Source organism: Dipodomys merriami, unplaced genomic scaffold (genome assembly GCF_024711535.1).
Source record: "Dipodomys merriami isolate MVZ:Mamm:240054 unplaced genomic scaffold, mDipMer1.0.p SCAF_128, whole genome shotgun sequence".
Lineage (NCBI taxonomy): Eukaryota > Metazoa > Chordata > Mammalia > Rodentia > Heteromyidae > Dipodomys > Dipodomys merriami.
Window position 1 is genome coordinate 3,227,376 of NW_027202582.1, and position 21,491 is coordinate 3,248,866.

The 21,491-nt window shown below is 43.2% G+C and overlaps 1 protein-coding gene across 3 annotated transcripts in view; it reads right to left on the bottom strand.

The window, feature by feature from the left end:
• LOC138824355 (pyruvate carboxylase, mitochondrial) overlaps positions 1 to 21,491 on the bottom strand; it is a 113,199-nt gene that overhangs the window by 87,679 nt on the left and 4,029 nt on the right. Inside the window, exons 2-3 of one of the 3 annotated variants that reach the window (XM_070018194.1) lie at positions 19,808 to 19,850; positions 18,038 to 18,088 (exon numbers count right to left, since the gene is read on the bottom strand). The exons of 1 other annotated variant lie outside the window; for it this stretch is intronic. The gene's annotated coding sequence lies outside the window, so the exon portion shown is untranslated. The remainder of the gene's footprint in view (positions 1 to 18,037; positions 18,089 to 19,807; positions 19,851 to 21,491) is intronic. One more of the 3 variants, XM_070018195.1, reaches the window with a different exon arrangement.

Here is a 21,491-nt window from a genome sequence, read left to right on the forward strand (position 1 = left end):
GAGTTCAAGCCCCATGACTGACAAAAAAGAAACAAACTTGGCTTTGACTTGTCAAATAAATATTATAGAAAGCCAGCATTTTAGACCAAGACAAAACTGAACGGTTTATCTGATCTTGGAGAAATTAGAATTATAGAGGTAACAGCCAAATTTTCCAAATAGACCAAGTTCAGTTGGCCAAGGTAATGAAGTTTCCTCATCCATAATCTTTAATAATCAAGTGTTAGCCAATCAGTTATTTTTCTATTGTTCTGTTTCCCTTTCCCCAACTTATAGAAACACTGAAATGAACAAATCTGCTTATTTTCTGTTTCTCTCCTTTTCTGTCTATAAAGCCAGCCTCCTCTGCTAAGCTCACTGGAACATTTATTCGATTTTATGAAGTGTTGCCTGGTTCTTGAGCCAAAAATTAAGCCAATTAAGATTTTTTTAATCTAATTGCTGTAATTTTGTTCTCTGAGAGCCTCTTCCTAGTGAAGCTGAGTGACTCACTGAATCTCTCTGAACTCGTCTCTCCTCTACAGAGAAACCACAGCCTTAACCTTGCTCTTGACTAGTCCCCATAGGGACAATGTAGCTATAAAGTAGCCTGGACACATAAGAAATATCATCAACAACAAAAGCAATAGAACCTCAGCAGTCATCTCCATGGTGCCCTCACTGAGATCAGATTTCAGTATCAGGTTGAACCTTGATGGCTAATAGACAAATGGGAGTGGCTGCTAATGTTAGATCTAGTTTAATTTTTATTTAGAGCCCTAATCTATGACTGAGACGTTGCCTATCCCTTTTTTGTACTGATTCTCTTTGAAATACAGTCATTTTGTGCTGGTACATGCCTAAGTAGCAATTTGCATATTTTATGCTGGGGTAGAAGTGCAGACCACTGCACCCAGCTTGTTCCAGTGAGATGGAGTCTCAGAATTTTCTGTCCACGTTGGCCTGAAAAGGAGCTCCTCTCAAACTCAGCCTCCCATGTAGCTGGGATGACAGGCATGTGCCACCATACCCACCTACTGGTTAAGAAGGGGTCTCATATGCTTACATGGGCCAGTCTTGAACTGTGAGCCTCCAAATCTAGCCTCCTAAGTAGCTAGAGCTATAAAGCACTCATCTATTATTCTTGAGTAAAGAATGGATTCCCCTTTGGAGAGTAAACTTTTTTTTCTTGTACTGAAATACCATTTTGCTATTCCTAAGAATTCAGTAAAATTTTGTGTAATTCTTGGTAATTTTTCTAAAAGCTTCACTCTAAGAAGTTCTGGTAGGTTTTTGTCTGGATGTTTGAGGTTCAATAGCATGAGGAGAGCAACCGTAGCCCAGAGTCGGGGAGAACTAAATAGCATGCAGAACAGAACAACGGGCAGTAGTTACACAACAGCTGACCAAGGAATGAGAAACCCAGATAGGTTTCATTTGATTATCAAATACTTCTTAGAGTCTTGGGTATAGATGAGTAGTAGAGAACTCAGCACATGGAAGGCCTTGCTTGTGTTCCCATGAATGGCAGCTTATACAACTATCTGCAGTTTTTTTTGTGGTTTGGGTTTTGTTTTTTTCTGAGTCCTTACTATACTTTATGCTAAGTGATGCATATAGGCATCCCTCTGGTGTTTCTGAGATAGCTGAGGAGAAGGAGAATTTGGTAGAAGTAGACTTTCTACATGTCAAAGATGAAAGGAACTTGACTAATGATTACTTGGGATTTAAACAAGTTATCCCTAAAGATGGGATAGGTCAGGGCCATGTAAGTTAAAGGACAAATAAGTACAGTCGAAGGTTTTTGTCTCATAGGCATTTATGTTCACCCTCTTCCTTCTGGCCCCACAGTTTCTGAGGAGAAATGTGCTGTGAAAATTGTTGAGATCCCTTGAACATGATGAACAGTTTATCTCTTGCTGCTTCCGAGATTCTTCATTTCCCACAGTTTCATCACAACATGTCTGCATGTATTCTGAATTTATCTTAGTTGGAGTTCATTTGAGCTTCTTAGATGTGTACGTTATTTTCATCAAATTTGAAATGTTTCTATTGTTTCTTCAAATATTCTTCTGACCCTTTCTTCTCCTGCTAGAATTCCCAACTATGTATTTGTTTTTGCTTTTGTCAGTCATAGGGCTTGAACTCTGGACTTGGGCGCTGTCCCTGTGCTCTTCAGCTCAAGGTGAGCACTCTACCAATTGAGCCACAGCACCACTTCCCATTTTCTAGTGGTTCTTATTGAGATAAGAATCTCACAGAGTTTCTTGCCTGGGCTGGCTTTGAACCACGATCCTCAGATCTCAGCTTCCTGAGTAGCTAGGATTATAGGCGTGAGCCACCAGTGCCAGGCTCCAACTGTGCATATGTTGATTTATTAGAAGCTTTGTCCATTTTTGCTTTCTGATCCTCAGGCTGGATAAACTCAACCTCACTATCATCAAGCTTGCCAATTCATTTATTTGCCTGCTCAAATCTGCACTTGTGCAGATTTGAAATTTTTTATTTCAGTTATTGAATTTTTCAACTCTAGTATATCTAGTTTTTGCTTTGTTTTGTTTTGGTTTTGTGCCAGTACGGGGGCGTGAATTCAGGGCCTTGACAATTTTCCATGCATGACTGGCCCTCTACATTTGAGCCATGCCTCTATTTCTGGCTTTTTGTTGGTTAACTGAAGACAAGAGTTGCTCAGATTTGTCTGTCTGGGCTAGCTTCAAACACAGATCCTCTAATCATACTCCTGATACTTGAGGATTATAGGCCCCTTGCACTCAGTTCTTTTTTACTTGTTGATAATCTCTATTTGTGAGGCACATCAAATTTTCAAATTCTTTTAGCTCTTTAGACATATTTGAAATAGGTTATTTAAAGTCCTTTTCTATAAAGTGCAATATCCGGGCTTCTCAGACAGTTGTTTTTTTTTTGTTGATTATGGGGGTTGAACTCTGGGCCTGGATGCTGTTCCTCAGATCTTCAGCTAAAGGATAGCATTCAGAGACAGTTTTGACTGCTTTTTTGTTTCTGTGTTTTTCTTGAGTGTGTGCCCTTCCTGGGGTTTGAGCTCAGAGCACTGGGGTACTGCCTGGGCACTGTCCCTGATCTTTATTGCTCATAGCAAGTGCTTTACCACTTGGGCCACAGTTCTACTTCTGGCTTTCATGGGGAGAGGATGCTTAATTGGAGATAAGCGTTTCACAGGGTTGGGGGGCATGGCTCAGGTGGTAGAGTGCCAGCCAATGAGAAAAAATGAGTATCAGCGAGTTTGAGTCCTAGTCACAGATCAAAAATAAATAAATAACCAATTCTTAGTAGGGCCTGGGGGACTCACGCCTGTCATCCCATCTACTCAGGAGGCTGAGACCTGAGGATATGGTTCTTAGCCAGCCCAGCCAGAAGGTTTGCGAGACTCTTATCTCAGATGAACCACCAAAGAGCCAAAAGTAGAGCTGTGGCTCAAGTGGTAGGACACTAGTCTTTTTTTTTTGGTCGGTTGTGGGGCTTGAACTCTGGGCTTGGGCGCTGTCCCTGCATTCTTCAGCTCAAGGTGAGCGCTCTGCCACTTGAGCCACAGCACCACTTCCAGTTTTCAAGTGGTTTACTGGAGATAAGAGTCTCACGGACTTTCCTGCCCAAGCTGGCTTTGAACCGAGATCCTCAGATCTCAGCCTCCTGAGTAGCTAAGATTACAGGCGTGAGCCACCGGTGCCTGGCAGGACACTAGTCTTGAGCAAAAATCTCAGGGATGTGTCCAGGCTAAGTTCAAGCTCAGAAAAAGTCTCATGTACTTTCCTGACTGGGATGATTTTGAATCACAATCCTTAGATCTCAGCCTCCTAAGTAGCCAAGATAACAGGCAGGAGCCACTGGTACCTGACTTGTTCATAATTTTTGCTGAAAACAAAATTAATAGCTTTTTTATCCATTTTTCTTGACTAAATGTGCTTTAGATTACTGTTAAGCTTTTGGTTGATTTACAGATTTCTAAAAAATAAAAAAACAGGGCTGGGAAGGTGGCTCAGTGGTAGAGCGCTTGCCTTGCATGCCTAAGGCCCTGGGTTCGATTCCTCAGCACCACATAAGCAAAAAGAAAAAAAGCCGGAAGTGGCGCTGTGGCTCAAGTGGTAGAGCGCTAGCCTTGAGCTGAAGAGCTGAAGGACAGCGCCCAGGCCCAGAGTTCAGGCCCCACGACCGGATTAAAAAAAAAAAAAAAAAAAAACACCTGTTTAAACATTTTTTTTTTTTTTTTACCAGTTCTCTTATTACTTCTATGAAGAAATAGTTTTTTTGGTTGGTTTGTTTTTGTGCCACACTTAGGGTTTAAACTCAAGGCCTGGGAGCTGTCCCTGAGATTTTTTGTTTTGTTTTGTTTTGTTTTGTTTTGTTTAACGTTAGTGTGCTCTATTATTTGACCACAACTCCATTTCCAGGTTTTTGGTGGCAAACTGAAGGTAAGTCTCATGAACTTTACTGCCCAACCTGGCTTCAAATCAAAATCATCAGATCTCAGCCTCCTGAGTAGCTAGAATTACAAACACGAGCCCTGGACTCCCAGCTGGAACAGCCTTTAACAAGTCCTTACACTTCTAGCCGGGCGCCGGGGGCTCACACCTGTAATCCTGTTTACTCAGGAGGTTGAGATCTGTGGATCACGGTTCAAAGACAGCCCAGGCAGGAAACTCCATGAGGCTCTTATCTCCAATAAACCACTAGAAAACCAGAAGTGGTGCTGTGGCTCAAGTGGTAGAGCGCTTGCCTTGAGCTAAAGAGCAGAGGGAAAGTGCCCAGGCCTACAGTTCAAGCCCCACGACCGACAAAAAAAAATTCCTGACACTTCTATTCCTCAGGAAGCTATATCTCATATGGCACTTAGGAAGATTTTTGTCCTCAAAAAAAAAATCTCTTTGAGCCAGGTGTTACTCTTCAAAAATAATCTGAGCCAGGTGCTAGTGGTTCACGTCTGTAATCCTAGGTACTCAGAAGCCAAGATCTGAGGATTGTGGTTTAAAGCCAGCCCAGGCAGGAAATCCCATGAGATTCTTATTTCCAATTAACTACCAAAAAGAACCAGAAATGAAGCTGTGGCTCAAGTGGTAGAGCAGTAGCCTTGAGCAAAAAAGCTCAGGGACAGTGCCCTGAATTCAAGCCCCCACCTCACCATCATCATCACCATTTCTTTGAGTAGAAGAGTAAAATAGTAGAACATTTTACCTAAAGCCCCAAATAGTGTTTTGAGTTATATACATCTTTCCCTATTAAAAAAATAGTTTTTCAGTTGATTATTTACAACTAAAATTTAGAATGGGAAGATGTGCATGGTGGCGCAGACCTGTAGTCTCAGCACCTGGGAGGCTGGAGGAACAGGAGTTATAGGGTGACCTGAGCTACACAGTGGGGCCCTGTCTCCATTAAAACAAAACAAAAACACATGGGCTGGGGATGTAGCTTATTGGTAGGGCATTTGCCTCAGATAAGTGAAGCCCTGGGTTCAATCCTCAGCACAAACCTCAACTACAAAGAAAAGGTTACACACATGCAGAAAAAATGTTTGGTTTAGCATTAAAAAGTAACCAAAAATTAGATGCTATTCATTCTTTTTTCTATCATGGATCTTTTTCTGGGTAATAAGCACAGAGTGACAGTTTGGGATACAACAGCTATTTTTAAAGACTGTCATATGACACTGAGTAGATCACATGTGTAGCAACCTTACCCTATGTACATTTTGGTGATTTCTCATTTTCTGCCATAATAATGCTGATGTGAACAATCTCATATGTGTGCCTATCCTGTTTTACTTCCAGAACTGGAATTAGGTCAAATGCTCTTCACTTTTATGTTCATCTCTGCACTTTGTATTACTTAACATCCTAGCCTGGAGGACAAAGAGAGTCAGTTTTCAGTGACATCACTACCACCATTCAATATTAGTCATCCCTGAGCACATGAGAGAGATTCATTCTAGGACATACAAACCCCTCTCAGATGTCAAAATCTGTAGATGGTGAAGTCCTTACATAAAATAGGAGATGTATAACACACACATCCTCCTGTATACTTTAAATTATCTCGAGGTTACTTATAATGCCTAATACAATCTAAATTCTATATAGTTGGTATACTGTATTGCTTAAGAGAATAATGACAAGGGGAACAGTTCCTAATGGATCTGAATCCACAGGTGTAGACGCCAGACTGGAAGATGGTACATTACTTACAGTGACCATTCATGACTCGAAGAACACAAAACCATGGGTGAAGAGAGACTAGTGTTGTTATTTTTGTTTTTGGTGCTGGTACCAGGGCTCAGTTTAAACTCTCACTTGGCTTTTTCCACTTATGGCTGGCATTCTACTACTTGAGCCATGCCTCCACTTCTACTTTTTTGGGGGGAGGGTTCGGGTGTGGGGCCTGAACTCTGGGCCTGGGCGCTGTCCCTCAGCTCTTCAGCTCAAGGCTAGTGCTCTACCACTTGAGCCACAGCGCCACTTCCGGCTTTTTTCTTTTTGCTTATGTGGTGCTGAGGAATCGAACCCAGGGCCTCAGGCATGCAAGGCAAGCGCTCTACCACTGAGCCACCTTCCTGAGCCACCTTCCCAGCCCCTCCACTTCTACTTTTTGCTGGTTAAATGGAAATAAAAAGAGATTAATTGGAGGTACAGTAGGAAATTAACAATAAGAAGACATTTTTAACAATGTATTACTACAAAAGTAATGTTAATCCAGGTGCTACTGGCTCACACGTGTAATCCTAGCTACTCTGGAGGCTGAGATCTGAGGATTGTGGTTCAGTGCCAGCCCAGGCAGGTATGTCCATGAGACCCTTATCTCCAAATTACCACCAGAAAACAGGAAGTGGAGTTGTGGTTCAAAATGGTAGAATGCTAACCTTGAGCAAAAGAGCTCAGGGACGATGCTCAGGCCCTGAGTTTAAGCCCTACAACCGACAAAATAATAATAATAATAATAATAATAATGTGCATATGATTGATCTCTATCTTTCTCTCTCTGAAAATAATTATACTGTACTTTTTTTGTTGTTGTTGGTCATGGGGCCTGAACTCTAGGCCTGGGTGCTGTCCCTCAGCTCTTCAACTCAAGGCTAGTACTCTACCACTTGAGCCACAGCACCACTTTTGGCTTTTTCTGCTGATGTGTAACTGAGGAATAGAACCCAGGGCCTCCTGCATTCAAGGCAAGCATTCTACCACTGAGCCACCTTCCCAGCCCTGTACTCTTTTTTTTCTTTTGGTGGCATTAGGATTTGAACACAGGGCATCACTTTGGCTAAGCAGGTGCTCTACCTCTGAGCCATGCTTCAGGCTCACTATTGTTCTTGTAACGATGAGATTTACAGAATGTCTATGTGATGAGATGAAGGTAGGTAGATGGCACAGGCATTGTGATGAAATGTTAGGCTACCACATGTGGGTTGCTTGAACATTTCACTGTAATTCTGGCCCAACTGATTAGATAACCAAGATTGTTACTAAGTGATAAGTGGGCAGGTAATATATACAGAATAGATTTGTTGGGCAAAGATAATTCATGTCCTGGGCACTTAATTTCATCACGATACTCAGAATGTTGTATTTTAAAACTAATGAAAGCTGAGCACTAGTGGCTCACACCTGTAATTCTAGAGACTTAGGAGGCTGAGGGATTGTGGTGTGAAGTTAGCCCTGGTATGAAAGTCCATGAGAAACTTATCTCCAATCAACCACCAAAAAACCAACTGGAAGTGGAGCTGTGGCTCAAAGTGGTAGAGTGCTAGCCTTGAGCAAAAAATCTCACGGATAATGCCCAGGCCCTGAGTTCAAGCCCCATGGCCAGAAAAAAAAATAAAAAATATGTCTATGATAGTGATTTGACAATGATTTCTTAGATATGACACCAAAGGCACAGGCAATAAAAGAAAAGATAGACAAACTAGATTTCATAATAGTTTTTAATTTTTTAGCTTTAAATTTTTGTTCATCAAGGGAAACTATTTACCAGGTAAAAAGCAGTCTACAAAATAGGAAAAAATATGTACAAATCATACATATCACAAGAGAGTAATAACTAGAATAAATTGAGAACTCCTACAACTCCACAACAAAAATCCCTAAACAACCCAATTCAAAATGAGCAAAGGATTTAAACGAACATTTCTCCAAAGATAAACAATAAGAACATAAAAAGATGCTCATTAATTGTTAAGGAAGTACAAACCCAAATTACACTGATACCACCACCTCTCATCCATGAAGATGGCTACTATCATACAAGCAGAAAAGCTAGTCAGGAGCCTGAGATCTGAGGATCATGGTTCAAAGCCATCCCAGGCAGGAAAGTCTATGAGACTCTTATGTCCAATTAACTATCAAAAAAAAAGCCAGAAGTGGAGCTGTAGTTCAAGTGGTAGAGTACTATACTTGAGCAAAACAACAAAAACAAACAAAAAAACCCAGGTATAGTGCCCAGACCCTGAGTTCAAGCTCCCAGACCAACATGCACGCACATACACACACACACACACACACACACACACACACACACACACAGGCAGAAAATAGGGGGAGAGGGGATAAATTTCATCAGGATACTTTATACATGCATAGACATGTCACAATAAAATACAACTAATATATGCTAATAAAAAAATGAAAAAGCAAAGATTAGAGGCTGGTGCCTGTAAATCCTAGCTACTCAGAAAGCTAAGAGCTGAGGACTGAGGTTCAAAGCCAGCCTGGTCAGGAAAACTTTTTTTTTTTTCGGTTGGTTGTGGGACTTGAACTCTGGGCCTGGATGCTGTCCCTCTCATCTTCAGCTCAAGGCAAGCACTCTTACCACCTGAGCCACAGCACCACTTCCAGCTCTCTGGTAGTTTATTGGAGATTAAAGTCTCACTGACTTTCCTGCCCCGGCTGGCTTTGAACCTCAATCCTCAGCCTCCTGAATAGCTAGGATTACAGGCGTGAGCCTCCAGTGCCCAGTCTGTGAGACTCTCATCTCCAATTAATCACCAGAAAAACCAGAAGTGGCGCTGTGGCTCAAAGTAGTAGAGCACTTGAGCAAAATCTCAGGGACAGTGCCCAGCCCCTGAGTTCAAGCCCCATGATAAGATAGAAAGAAAGAAAGACAGAAAGAGGGAAGGAAAGAAAGAGAGAGAGAAAGAAAGAGAAGAGAAGAAGAGGAAGGAAGGAAGGAAGGAAGAAAGAAAGGAAGGAAGGAAAGGGAGAGAAAAAGAAGAAAAAGAGACAACAAAAGCAAAGAGCAGGTGGCTCACACCTATAATCATAGCTACTCAAGAAGCTGTGATTTGAGAATCATAGTTGGGGCATCTGGGCAGACAAATCGCTGAGACTTTACTAAACAAGTAGTAAAAAGCTGGAAGCAGACCATGGCTCGAGTGATAAGAGTACCAGCTGGGTACTGGAAAATATGAGTAGGAATTCAAGACCCTGAATCTAAGCCCCAGTACTGGCAAAATAAATTAATAAGTTAACTAATTACTTTTTAAAGCAGAAAATAACAAGTGTTGGACAGGATATATACAGAAACTGAAATCTTTGCATATTGCTAGTGGTGATGTAAAATGATGCAGCTGCAATGGAAAACAATACAGTGGCTCCTCAAAATAATTAAAATAATAGTGCCACATGGATCTGGGTACAGATCCTAAGGAAGTAAAAGCAGAGTACGGAAGACACAGTTAAACACCTACATTCATAACAGCATTATTCACAATAGCTAAAACATAGAAACAATGTCCAAAGAAGGAAATTCTGGAATACATTTATAGCATGGTGAACCTTGAAGACGTTATTCTGAGTGAAATAAGCCAGTTGCAAAAAGACAAATACTTCATGACTCCATTTACATGGGGGATCTAGAGCAGTCAAAAGCACAGACAAAAAGTGGAAGGGTGGTGGCTAGAGGCTGAGGTAAGCAGGAAATGAGGAATTATTTTAATGGCTATAGTCTTGCAAGATGAAAAGAGTTTTGGAAATAGATGGGGGGTGATGATTGTACAACATGAGTGTACTCGAGACACAGAATTGTACACTTAAAAGTTAGGAGCTGGGAAGGTGGCTCAGTGGTAGAACGCTTGCCTTGCATACCTGAGGCCCTGGGTTCGATTCCTCAGCACCACATAAGCAAAAAGAAAAAAGCCGGAAGTGGTGCTGTGGCTCAAGTGGTAAAGTGCTCGCCTTGAGCTGAAAAGCTGAGGGACAGCGCCCAGGCCCAGAGTTCAGGCCCCACGGACCGGACCCAAAAAAAAAAAAAAAAAAAAGTGATACACTGGTTAGCCGGGCGCCAATGGCTCAAGCCTGTAATCTTAGCTACTCAGGAGGCTGAGATCTGAGGATCTGAGGATCTCCGTACGGGAAAGTCCATGAGACTCTGTTTTTGTTTTTGTTTTTTTGGGGGGTCCGGTCATGGGGCCTGAACTCTGGGCCTGGGCGCGGTCCCTCAACTCTTCAGCTCAAGGCTAGCGCTCTACCACTTGAGCCACAGTGCCACTTCCGGCCTTTTTTCTTTTTGCTTATGTGGTTCTGAGGAATCGAACCCAGGGCCTCTGGCATGCAAGGCATGCACTCTACCACTGAGCCACCTTCCCAGCCCTGTCCATGAGACTCTTATCTCCAATAAACCACTAGAAAACTGGAAGTGGTGCTGTGGCTCAAGTGGTAGAGCACTTGCCTTGAGCTGAAGAGCTGAGGGACAGTGCCCAAGCCCAGAGTTCAAGTACCATGACCGACAAAAAAAAAAAAGTGATACAATGGTTAACTTTATTTTTTTTTTTTTGACAGTTCTAGGGCTTGAATGCAGGGCCTAGGCACTGTCCCTGAGCTTCTTTTGCTTAAGGCTAGTGTTCTATCACTCGAGCCACAGCTTCACTTCCAACATTTTAGTAATTTGTTGTAAATAAGAGTCTCCCAGAGCTGGGAATGTGGCTTAGCGATAGAGTGCTTGCCTAGCATGTATGAAGCCCTGGGTTCAATTCCTCAGTACCACATAAACAGAAAAAAACGGAAGTGGTGCTATGGCTGAAGTGGTAGAGTGCTAGCCTTGAGCAAAAGAAGCCCAGGGACAGTGCTCAGGCCCTAAGTTCAAGCCCCTGGACTGATGGGAAAAAAAATAGTATCACAGACTTTCCTGCCCATGCTGGCTTTGAAACATGATCTTCAGATCTCAGCCTCCTGAGTAGCTAGGATTACAGGCATGAGCCACTGGTGCCCAGCTACAATGGTAGATTTTATATGTATGATATAGTCTGAATGTTGGTATGCTACAGAATTCAGATATTGAAATCAAGCACCAAAGGGGAGAGCATCCAACTGAAACCTTTAGGGAGTGGTTAAATAATGAGTACTCCACCCTGATGAATGAAACTAATGCCCATATAAAAGAGAGTGAAAAGAGCTGCATTGAACTGGCTGTCAAGGGAGCACACAGCAAGTAGGTACTTCCTATGAGCAACAAGCTATCACCAAACATTGAATCTGCCACGCTTTAATCTTAAGTATGCCAGCCTCCAAAAGTGTAAGGAATAAATCTATGTTGTTTGGTAATTATGCAGTCTATGAATTTTTTTTTTTTTTTTTGGTCAATCGTGGGGCTTGAACTCAGCCTGGGTGCTGTCCCTCAGCTCTTCAGCTCAAGGTGAGCACTCTACCACTTGAGCTACAGCACCATTTCCGGGTTTTCGTGGTTTGGAGATAAGAGTTTCACAGACTTTCTTGCCCAGGCTGGCTTAGAACAGAGATCTTCAGATCTCAGCCTCCTGAGTAGCTAGGATTACAGGCCTGAGCCACCAGCGCTCAGCTTGAAATTTTTGTGTTTTTTTTTTCTTTTTTTTTTGCGAGGGTGGGGGGTGGGGGAAGCCCAGTTATAGGGCCTGAACTCTGGGCCTGGGCACTGTCCCTCAGCTCTTCAGCTCAAAGCTAACACTCTACTACTTGAGCCACCGCGCCACTTCCAGCTTTTTTCTTTTTGCTTATGTGGTACTGAGGAATCAAACCCAGGGTCTCAGGCATGCAAGGCAAACACTCTACCACTGAGCCACCTTCCCAGCCCTGAAAATTTTCTTATACAACCAAAATGGACTAAGAATTTTTACCACAATTTATGAAAAAATAAAAAAGAAAGAAAATAGAAGGGGTTTTGCTGCAGAGCAAGAATCGAAGGTAAAATCCTGCCTCTCTCCCACACTCAAAGATCCTCTTCTTGGAACATTACAGAGCTCCACACCTACCCACATAAGGCTACTGGTCACCAGACATCAAGGGAGAGGTCAGGCTGCAGAAGTAACTTCCAGGGCAGCCCACTCATCACGCACAGACTTCCTGGGGCCCACCCAGTGACCATGACAGAAAGGCAACTCCACATCTGTTCATCAGCTAAGATCCAATTGCTAACAAGAATTTGCTGGCAATGGCCCCTCCAAAGACACTGAAGGTTGGGGATAGGTCAAGTTCTCATCATTCCTGAGGGATGAACTGAAGAGCAAGAGGAAGAGCATATAATAGTTCCAGTTGCCAGAATTTCTTGGTAACCAACTCTCAATGAAGCAAGAATGTTAAAGTTCTAACCCTCCCCCCGCCCCCCCCCCCCACACACTTTTTCCTATCTTGAACTCAAGGTCTCTTACTTGGTAGGTAGGTGACCTACCACTTAAGCTACCAGCTCTTTTTTGCAGTGTTTGTTTATTGTGTCATGGGGCCAGAGCTCTGGGCCTGGGCACTGTCCCTGAGCTCTTCAGCTCAAGGCTAACTCTCTACCACTTGAGCCACAGTGCCACTTCCAGCTCTTTCTGCTTATGTGGTACTGAGGAATTGAACCTAGGGCCTCATGAATGCAAGGCAAACACTCTACCACCAAGCCACCTTCCTGGGCTCTGCAGTGATTATTTTTGAGATAGAGTCTTACTTTTTGCCCAGGACTATGCCTGTTCCAGAGTCTTTTATGTGTGCTTGAACTCAGGACCTGGGCACTGTCTCTGAGTTTTTTGTTGTTGTTGTTTTTTTTCCAAAGCTAGTGTTCTACCACTTGAGACATAGCTCAGCTTCTGGGTTTTTGTTTGTTTGTTTATTTTTTAGCAGTTTATTGGAGACAAGAATCTCGCAGACTTTCCTGCCCCAGCTGGCTTTGAACCGTGCTTCTCAGATCTCAACCTCCTGAGTAGCTAGGACTAAACACATGAGCTCCTGGCATCCAGCATTCCTCCTATTTTATGCCCCCTTCCCGCTAGGATGACAGGCACACACCATTATGACTAGTTACTGGTTGAGTGGAAGGAGGGGAAAAATCTCACAAACTTTTTGTTGAGGCAGGCTTTGAACTGTGATCTTTGGCCTCAGTCTCTTAAGCAGAAAGGTTAAAGGCATGAACCACAAGTATCTAGTTCCTTTTCCCTTTTTGTTTTAAGCCAGTCCTGTTCTTGAACTCTGGGCCTGGGTACTGTTCTGGGCTTCTTTTGCTCAAGACTAGTGCTCTAGGGGCTGGGGAGGTGGCTTAGTGGTAGAGTGCTCACCTATGCTTGCATGAAGCTCTGAGTTCAATTCCTCAGTCCCACATACACAGAAAAAGCCAGAAGTGGCACTGTGGCTTAAGTGGTAGAGTGCTAGCCTTGAGCAAAAGAAGCTCAAAGACAGTGCCCAGGCCCTGAGTTCAAGTCCCAGGACTGGCCAAAAAAAAAAAAAGACTGGTGCTCTACCACTTGAGTCAAGTGGCACTTCCGGCTTTTCCTGGGTAGTATATTAGAGATAAGAGTCTCACAGACTTTCCTGCCCAGGCTGGCTTCAAACCACGATCCTCAGATCTCAGCCTCCTGAGTAGCTAAGACTTTTCCCTTTTAAAAAAATAAAAAAAGATTTAAGAAACCAGGAAAATGAGAAACCTTTGCTTGGAAGACTGGGATTCAAATTCTATCACTGCCTGATCACTGACATGATTTTACAACTAATCTTTGGTCAAAAGATATACAGAACCCTATTTTTATGTTTGAATTCTAACTATTTTGTGGGCATAGTATGTAGAAATGATTAATTGAATAGATTAATTGAATCCACTCCAATAGCTTACTATCTGCAGGAGAATAGTAGTTCACCAGAAGACACTTCTATCTAGGGCATATGGCCATAGGACTGACCATCTCCATATGGAGACAAATGGCAATAGATCAGGAATTTAAGTGCAAAGATCTAGTTTTATTGAGGCCAGGGGTTCCTTGGATTACTTCATCCAATTGAGAAATACCAAAGGTTGCTTAGGAAAGTAATAATATGAGATCATGTAATTCTTTTCTTATTAAGTTTTTTAATCCCAGAAAGATATAGGATTATGCAGAGATACACTAAAGAAAATTAAAACAGTAGCATTTATAATTATAATTATAAATCTGTGAACCGGGTACTAGTGGCTCCCACCTGTAATCCTAGCTACTCAGGAGGCTGAGATATGAGGATCACGGCTCAAAGCCAGCATAGGCAGGAAAGTCCGTGACTTTTTTTTTTCTTTTGGGGGGGGGGGTCCGGTTGTGGGGCCTGAACTCTGGGCCTGGGCGCTGTCCCTCAGCTCTTCAGCTCAAGGCTAGCGCTCCACCACTTGAGCCACAGCGCCACTTCCGGCTTTTTTCTTTTTGCTTATGTGGTGCTGAGGAATGGAACCCAGGGCCTCATGCATGCAAGGCAAGCGCTCTACCACTGAGCCACCTTCCCAGCCCCTGTGGCTTACTCTTTAAATCTTAGATACTTAGAAAGTGGTTCCCAGCAAGCCTGAGCTTCCTAAAATCCCATCTCTTTTTTTTCCTTCTTTTGTGAAATTTGATCTTAATCAATAAAAATTTGGATATGGTGGTACACATAACATATCATCCCAACTATGCAATAGGAGAAATCATGGCTCAAACCCAAATAACTAAAGCAGTTGGGCAACAATAGCTCACACGTATAATTCTAGCTATTGAAGATGCTGATGTCTAAAAGATCATGGTTCCAAGCTAGCCCAGACACAAAAGCACATGAGCCTATCTTCAAAATAGGACAGAGCTGGGTTAGAGGGAGGCCTGGCTCAAAGTAGTACAGTACCAGCCAAGAAAGCAAGATGAACAGGCAAGGCACGGAGTTCAAACCCCAGCAAAGAAAGGAGGGAGGGAGGGAGGGAGGGAAAGAGAGAGAAGAGAGAGAGAGAGAGAGAGAGAGAGAGAGAGAGAAAGAAAGAAAGAAAGAAAGAAAGAAAGAAAGAAAGAAAGAAAGAAAGAAAGAAAGAAAGAAAGAAAGAAAGAAAGGAAAGAAAGGGGCTGGGAAGGTGGCTCAGTGGTAGAGCGCTTGCCTTGCATGCATGAGGCCTGGGTTCGATTCCTCAGCACCACATAAGCAAAAAGAAAAAAGCCGGAAGTGGTGCTGTGGCTCAAGTGGTAGAGCGCTAGCCTTGAGCTGAAGAGCTGAGGGACAGCGCCCAGGCCCAGAGTTCAGGCCCCACAACTGGACCCCAAAAAAAGAAAGAAAGAAAAGCCGGGCGCTGGTGGCTCACACCTGTAATCCTAGCTACTCAGGAGGCTGAGATCTGAGGATCTCGGTAAAAAGCCAGCCCGGGCAGGAAAATCCATGAGACTCTTATCTCCAATAAACAACTAGAAAACTGGAAGTGGTGCTGTGGCTCAAGTGGTAGAGCGCTTGCCTTGAGCTGAAGAGCTCAAGGACAGCACCCAGGCCCAGCGTTCAAGCCCCATGACCAACAAAAAAAAAGAAAAGAAAAGAAAGAAAGAAAGATAGGAAAGAAGGAGGGAAGAAAGAGAGAGAGAGAGAAAGAAAGAAGGAAGGAAAGAAAGAAGGAAAGGAAACTACAATGCTCAAGTGGTAGAGCATCTGCCTAGTAAGAACATAGCTCTGGGTTCAAACTCTAGTACTATCAGTTGGTAGAGCACTAGCCAATGAGCAAAAGTGTCAGGTAACAAGTTCAAGTCTTGGTCTTGGACAGAGAAAAAAAAGGAGAAAAATCTGTGAAGTAGGGATATTTGGGGCTCAGTGTAGGACATGTGCTAGCATGCACAAGATCCTTGATTCCATTCCTAGCTTTCTCTCCTTTGGGAAAAAGTTCATAATCTTTTACTCCCTGCTCCCTAGTATAGGGAATCAACCCAGGACTTTGCACATGCTAGGCAAACACTCTACCACTACCCAGCCAGCCAGCCACATCTGTTACATTGTGTACTTTACTGTTTAAGGGAAATTGGTCAGAGTACAAAACATTTTAAAATTATTTTTATTATTCTGAAGTATGCTATAAATATTATCAATTCAGCATGCCAATTATGTGTACAACATATCTTTATTGATGTCATCCCTTCTATCATTCTCCCACAAATCAGTTTGAAGATTCCAATTAAAGGGGCTCAAATGGTAGAGTGCTTGCCAAGGAAGCTCAAGGCACAGGATTCAACCCCCAACATTGAAGTAGGGAGAAGAGGTAGGGGGATAATTCCTATTAAAACATGCAACTCGATTTGGGATTTTAGGTAGGAATTTTACCAAGTTTAAAATCAGTATTGGCAGGTAGTAAATAAGCACATGAAAAGAAGCTAACCATCATTAGTCACTAGGGAAACCAAAATTGAAACCATAGTGAGATACCACTATAAACCTTCTTAAATAGCTAGTTAAAAAGGCTGACCATACCCAGCACTGAGGAAGGCAGACAGGGGCTGAACTCTCACATGCTGCAGGTAGGACCACAAAATAGTATAAACACTTTAAAAGGAGCTGCGGGCAGAGCTTAAGAGGCAGAATGCCTGCTTAGCAAGCACAAGGACCTGGGTTCAAGCCCCAGTACCACAATGGAAAAAAAAAAAAAAAAAAGGTTAGCAATTTCAGTTACAGTTTCAGTTACACTGAACTATGGTATAAACTAGCCACGCTACTAGGTATTTGCCCACAAGAAAAGAAAATAGGCTAGGTGCTGGTGGCTCACGCCTGTAATCCTAGCTACTCAGGAGGCTGAAATCTGAGGATCTTGCAGCTCAAAGCCAGCATGGGCAGGAAAATCTGTGAAACTCCTATCTCCAATTAACCACCAGAAAACCAGAAATGGCTCTGTGACTAAGTGGTAGAATACTAGCCTTGAGCAAAAGTGCTCAGGCACAGCACCCAGGCCTTGAGTTCATGTCCCAGACCAATGAAAGAAAAGAAAGAAAGAAAGATAGAAAGGATGGAAGGAAGAAAGAAAAAATGTCCATACAAAGACTTGTACACAAACATTCACTATGACTTTATAATTGACAAAAAAGGGAAGCAGCTGAGATAAATGGCTAACAGGTGTACAAATAAATTGTGTGATATTCACATAATGGAATAATTACTCAGCAAGAAGGGAATAAAAGAAGGCAGATAAAACAATACATACTCTATGAATCCATTCATGGAAAATTCCCCAAAATGCAAACTGACTTATAGTAAGTAGAAGCAGTTTAATGGTTATCTGGGAATGAGGGAGGCAGAGTGGAAAGAGCTTTGCAGTGTATGTACTGTCTAGACTGTGGTAAGGGTTTCACAGGTGCACACATTTGCTAAAACTTACCAAACTGTACAGAGTATAGAGAGTTTATTATGCAAATAACACCTCAGTAGCTGATTTAGGAATAAAATATAAAGCTGGACAGAGAAAAATTAAGGATCAGCTTAATTTATTCAATTTATAGGAATTATATAATTTACAGGCAATTGGAAAAAGTATTAAAATAATTAAAAGACGGTAACAGCAATTTATAAATTCAATTAAAAATTTCAAATTAGTCTAATTAGGTGTTCAGATAGAGCCAGCATTAATCAAAAGGACCTTTGAAGTGATTGTTAAACTTTCTAGAATGTGAATAGAATGGAAAGATTTGGAGGTTATTCTTAAGATAAACTTAAAAATCCAAGGAAAAGGAAGAACTAGATTTTAAAATTTTTCAACTTTAACAAATTGAAAATCAACTTTTTCCAGTGAAAGGCACTTCTTGAATAATCTTTGCATTACTCAGAGGCAGGGGTGGGGTATGGCATCTAGAACCCCACCTAGACATGCCACTCACAGGTCACCCGAAATTCACCCTCTTGGGCTCTCAGATTGTCAGTTTCCTCATCTGTAAAAGAGGAATGATTCCCAGAATAAATAATATGATTAATCATTTACTATGAATAAACTTCATATTGATGCACAGCAGATTGCTAAAGAAAGTACTCAGGCAGAAAGTGAGCAGAGGGTAAGAATGAGCGGCACAATAGCTCACTGCCTAACTGCTGACCTCCTAGTCCCTGGGCTGACTGGTGACAGACAGGAAAAAGGGGAACCCACGCGCAGCTCCATGTCTAGGCATGACTCAGCACAGCCAGGACACGGAATTTTCCGCAGCCTCAGCCTCAGCCTCAGATGTCATGCTGCATGTGGGTCAGGAGAGGAGCAGCACCAGGAGCCTGGCCATTCCCCAAGCAGATAGTGGAAATGGCCTTTGCCAGTCTCCTGATATCCCAGGCCCCACCCCGGCCCTGGCAGCAAACCAGGACAAAGAGGTAATAGGAGAGCTTGTGGCTGAGGTGGGCTGTTAGGACCAGGGGTTTTGCCTTCGTGGGGAGGACTTAACAATAACAACAGCCACATCCACCTCCCTCAGAGATTATCCAAGAGAAAGCTACAGAGGGGGTAGCTCCCCCCCCACAAGATGACAGAGCCTTGGTTACTGTAACTAAGGAAAGCTCAGGGGAATCAGCAGGGCCTTGGGAACTGATGAGCTGAACTGAAGAGAAACCAGATGACCCTGGGAGAAGAGGCCTCTTCTTGGGGATTAAATTTTCCTTCTAGGGCCATGGTGGCTCAACATCTGTAATCCTACCTACCTACCTACTTAGAAAGCTGATCTGAAGATCCAGATTCAAAATCATCCTAGGCAAAAAAAAAATCTAAGACACTCCAATTAACCAGCAAAACAACAACAACAAAATAGAAGTGAAGGTGTGGCTCAAGTGGTATAGTGCCAGTCTTGAGCAGATGAAGCTAAGCAAGAATGTGAGGCCCTTGCCAGGCACCAGTGGCTCATACCTATAATCCTAGTTACTCAGGAGGCTTCGATCTGAGGATCACGGTTTGAAGCCAGCCAGGGCAGAAAGTCTGTGAGACTCTTATGTCCAGTTAACCACCAAAAAGCCAGAAATGAAGCTGTGGCTCAAGAGATAAAGCACTAGCCTTGAGCCAAAAATTTCAGAGACAGAGCCCAGGCCCTGAGATCAAGCCCAGGTCTGGCATACACGTAGACATAAACAGAGACACAGAGACACACAGACAGACGGACGGACGGATGGACGGACGGACACACGGACACACACACACACACACACACACACACACGCAATAGGTTATAAATGGCAGCACAGCCTAGGCACCAGACAGAGGAAGAAAGGACAATTCCACCTTTACCTCCTTGTCACTGTGACTGGCAGCGGTGGGAAACACATGCCAAGTGTTTTTACAACTAACTAGCTTGCAGAGCCGCCTCTCAAGTCCCAGATGCGTGCTTCCTTGAATCCCTCCCAGCCTCACCGCCCTCCTGCCCAGCTTCCCAAGCCACATCCTTCCACAAGTAGGGCCGCCTGCTACAGCTGGCCAGCTGCCAACTGAGCCCAGTCGGGAGTCAGATGTTACTTGCCTGTGAAAACCAAGAAAATGTGGAGACCAAGCTAACAGGAAGATTTCAAAACTCAGAGCATGCCTTTTGTACTGATCAGACATGCCAGGACTTCCATGGGCATTGCCCCTGCTGGCAGTGACCCCGGAAACCCACTGGTCTAGATGCAGACACACGACTTACCTTTATAAGTGTCCTGTGGGTCTCTTCCAAAGCCAGAAGCTATCTAAAGAAAAAATAAAATAGCCTCATTTATCAGAGCAGTCCCCAAAGATCGGAGTTAGAACTCAGAGAAGAACTGCTTGTTGGCTTCTAGCTCAAAGGGGCCATAAGGACAGCAAAAGGCTGGAAGTATGACCAGCTTTGTTGTCCAGCTACCTGGGCCCCAGACCTTGATGCTCTGCTTGGTTCCTCATCTGTAAAATGGGAACAGAAACAATGCCCACTTCACAGGCTCTAGATAGTGCCTGATGAGCTAACACAAAGGACACATTCTGACTCTGATCAGCATGGGTGACAATAAACATTTAAGGCAAACCCTTGTCCAAAACCACTGCACAAGAACAGAAAGTTCCAGAAAGAGTTCTTGTTTTAGCTAAAGTACCTTCTCTTCCTGCCCACCTCATTTGGCCCCAGATTTACTTTCTCCTTACTGCCTGGCCTCTAATCCTCCGTCACTACCTGTGCTCCTGTTTCTTGGACTCTGGTTTCTGTCTCAGGATGCAACATGACACTAATAAGCAACTGTCTAATGGGATCTGAGATGTCTCTGGCTCCCCAACCTATTCCTCAGAGCCCTGAGGTTTCCTGCAGAAACCCATCCTGCCATGCCTAAGAGCACAGCCCAAGTTCTGGCCCACAGGAGCCCAGAGTGTTTGACCACTTTTTGGACTTTACAGATTGCTTCTTTTCACACTGTAAGACAGCTGTGAGACAGCTGAAAGGACTGGTCAATAAACACCAAATGGCAACAGACCAGCAAGCTGTCAAAGGCATTGAATCCATGTTCACAGAAAACCAGTTGCCTTCGTAGATTATGTCAAGGCTGAAATTCAATGTTTAGGGCACTCATTCAATCAAGTCTTTATTGAGTGCACACCTTGCACAAAGATCTATGCAAGAAGATACAGGCTCTGCCTAAAAAGTGCCAAAAAGCAAATTAAGTTCCTGGGGCCAATTTTGAAACAGATGACACCTGATAGGCCCCCAAGCAGAGAGCCTAGGGCCAATTCCAGTCATGCCATTTACTAGCCTTGTGACTCAGTATATTCTCTCTGTGCATATGTGAGACACACAGTGCATTCAGGTTAGCTTTTATTATTAACAAGAATAAATCATTATTTATCATCATTACTATTAAAAGAGAGAGTGGGGCTGGGAAGGTGGCTCAGTGGTAGAGCGCTTGCCTTGCATGCATGAGGTCCTGGGTTCGATTCCTCAGCACCACATAAAGAAAAAAGCCGGAAGTGGTGCTGTGGCTCAAGTGGTAGAGCGTTGGCCTTGAGCTGAAGAGCTGAGGGACAGCACCCAGGCCCAGAGTTCAGGCCCCACGACCGGACCCCAAAAAATAAAAATAAAATAAAAGAGAGAGCCCCCATCCAACTAATAGGTTTGGTGATGCTTAATATAGTCAAGCCCTGAGTCTTAAAGAATTTTTATAGGACAAGATTAGCAGTCAGGCTCTGCAGGAAACAAGTCACCAAAAGCAGAGGAGGGTAAGAAGCAAGTTTGGGGGGAACAGTGAATAGTCTCATGGGGAACTAAAGCAGAAGTGACCAATGGAAGAAAGAGGCCAATGGAAGAAAGGATTAGAGTCCTGAATGCCAAGCTGAGGCAAGCTTCCATTAAATAAGAGGAATGAATTATT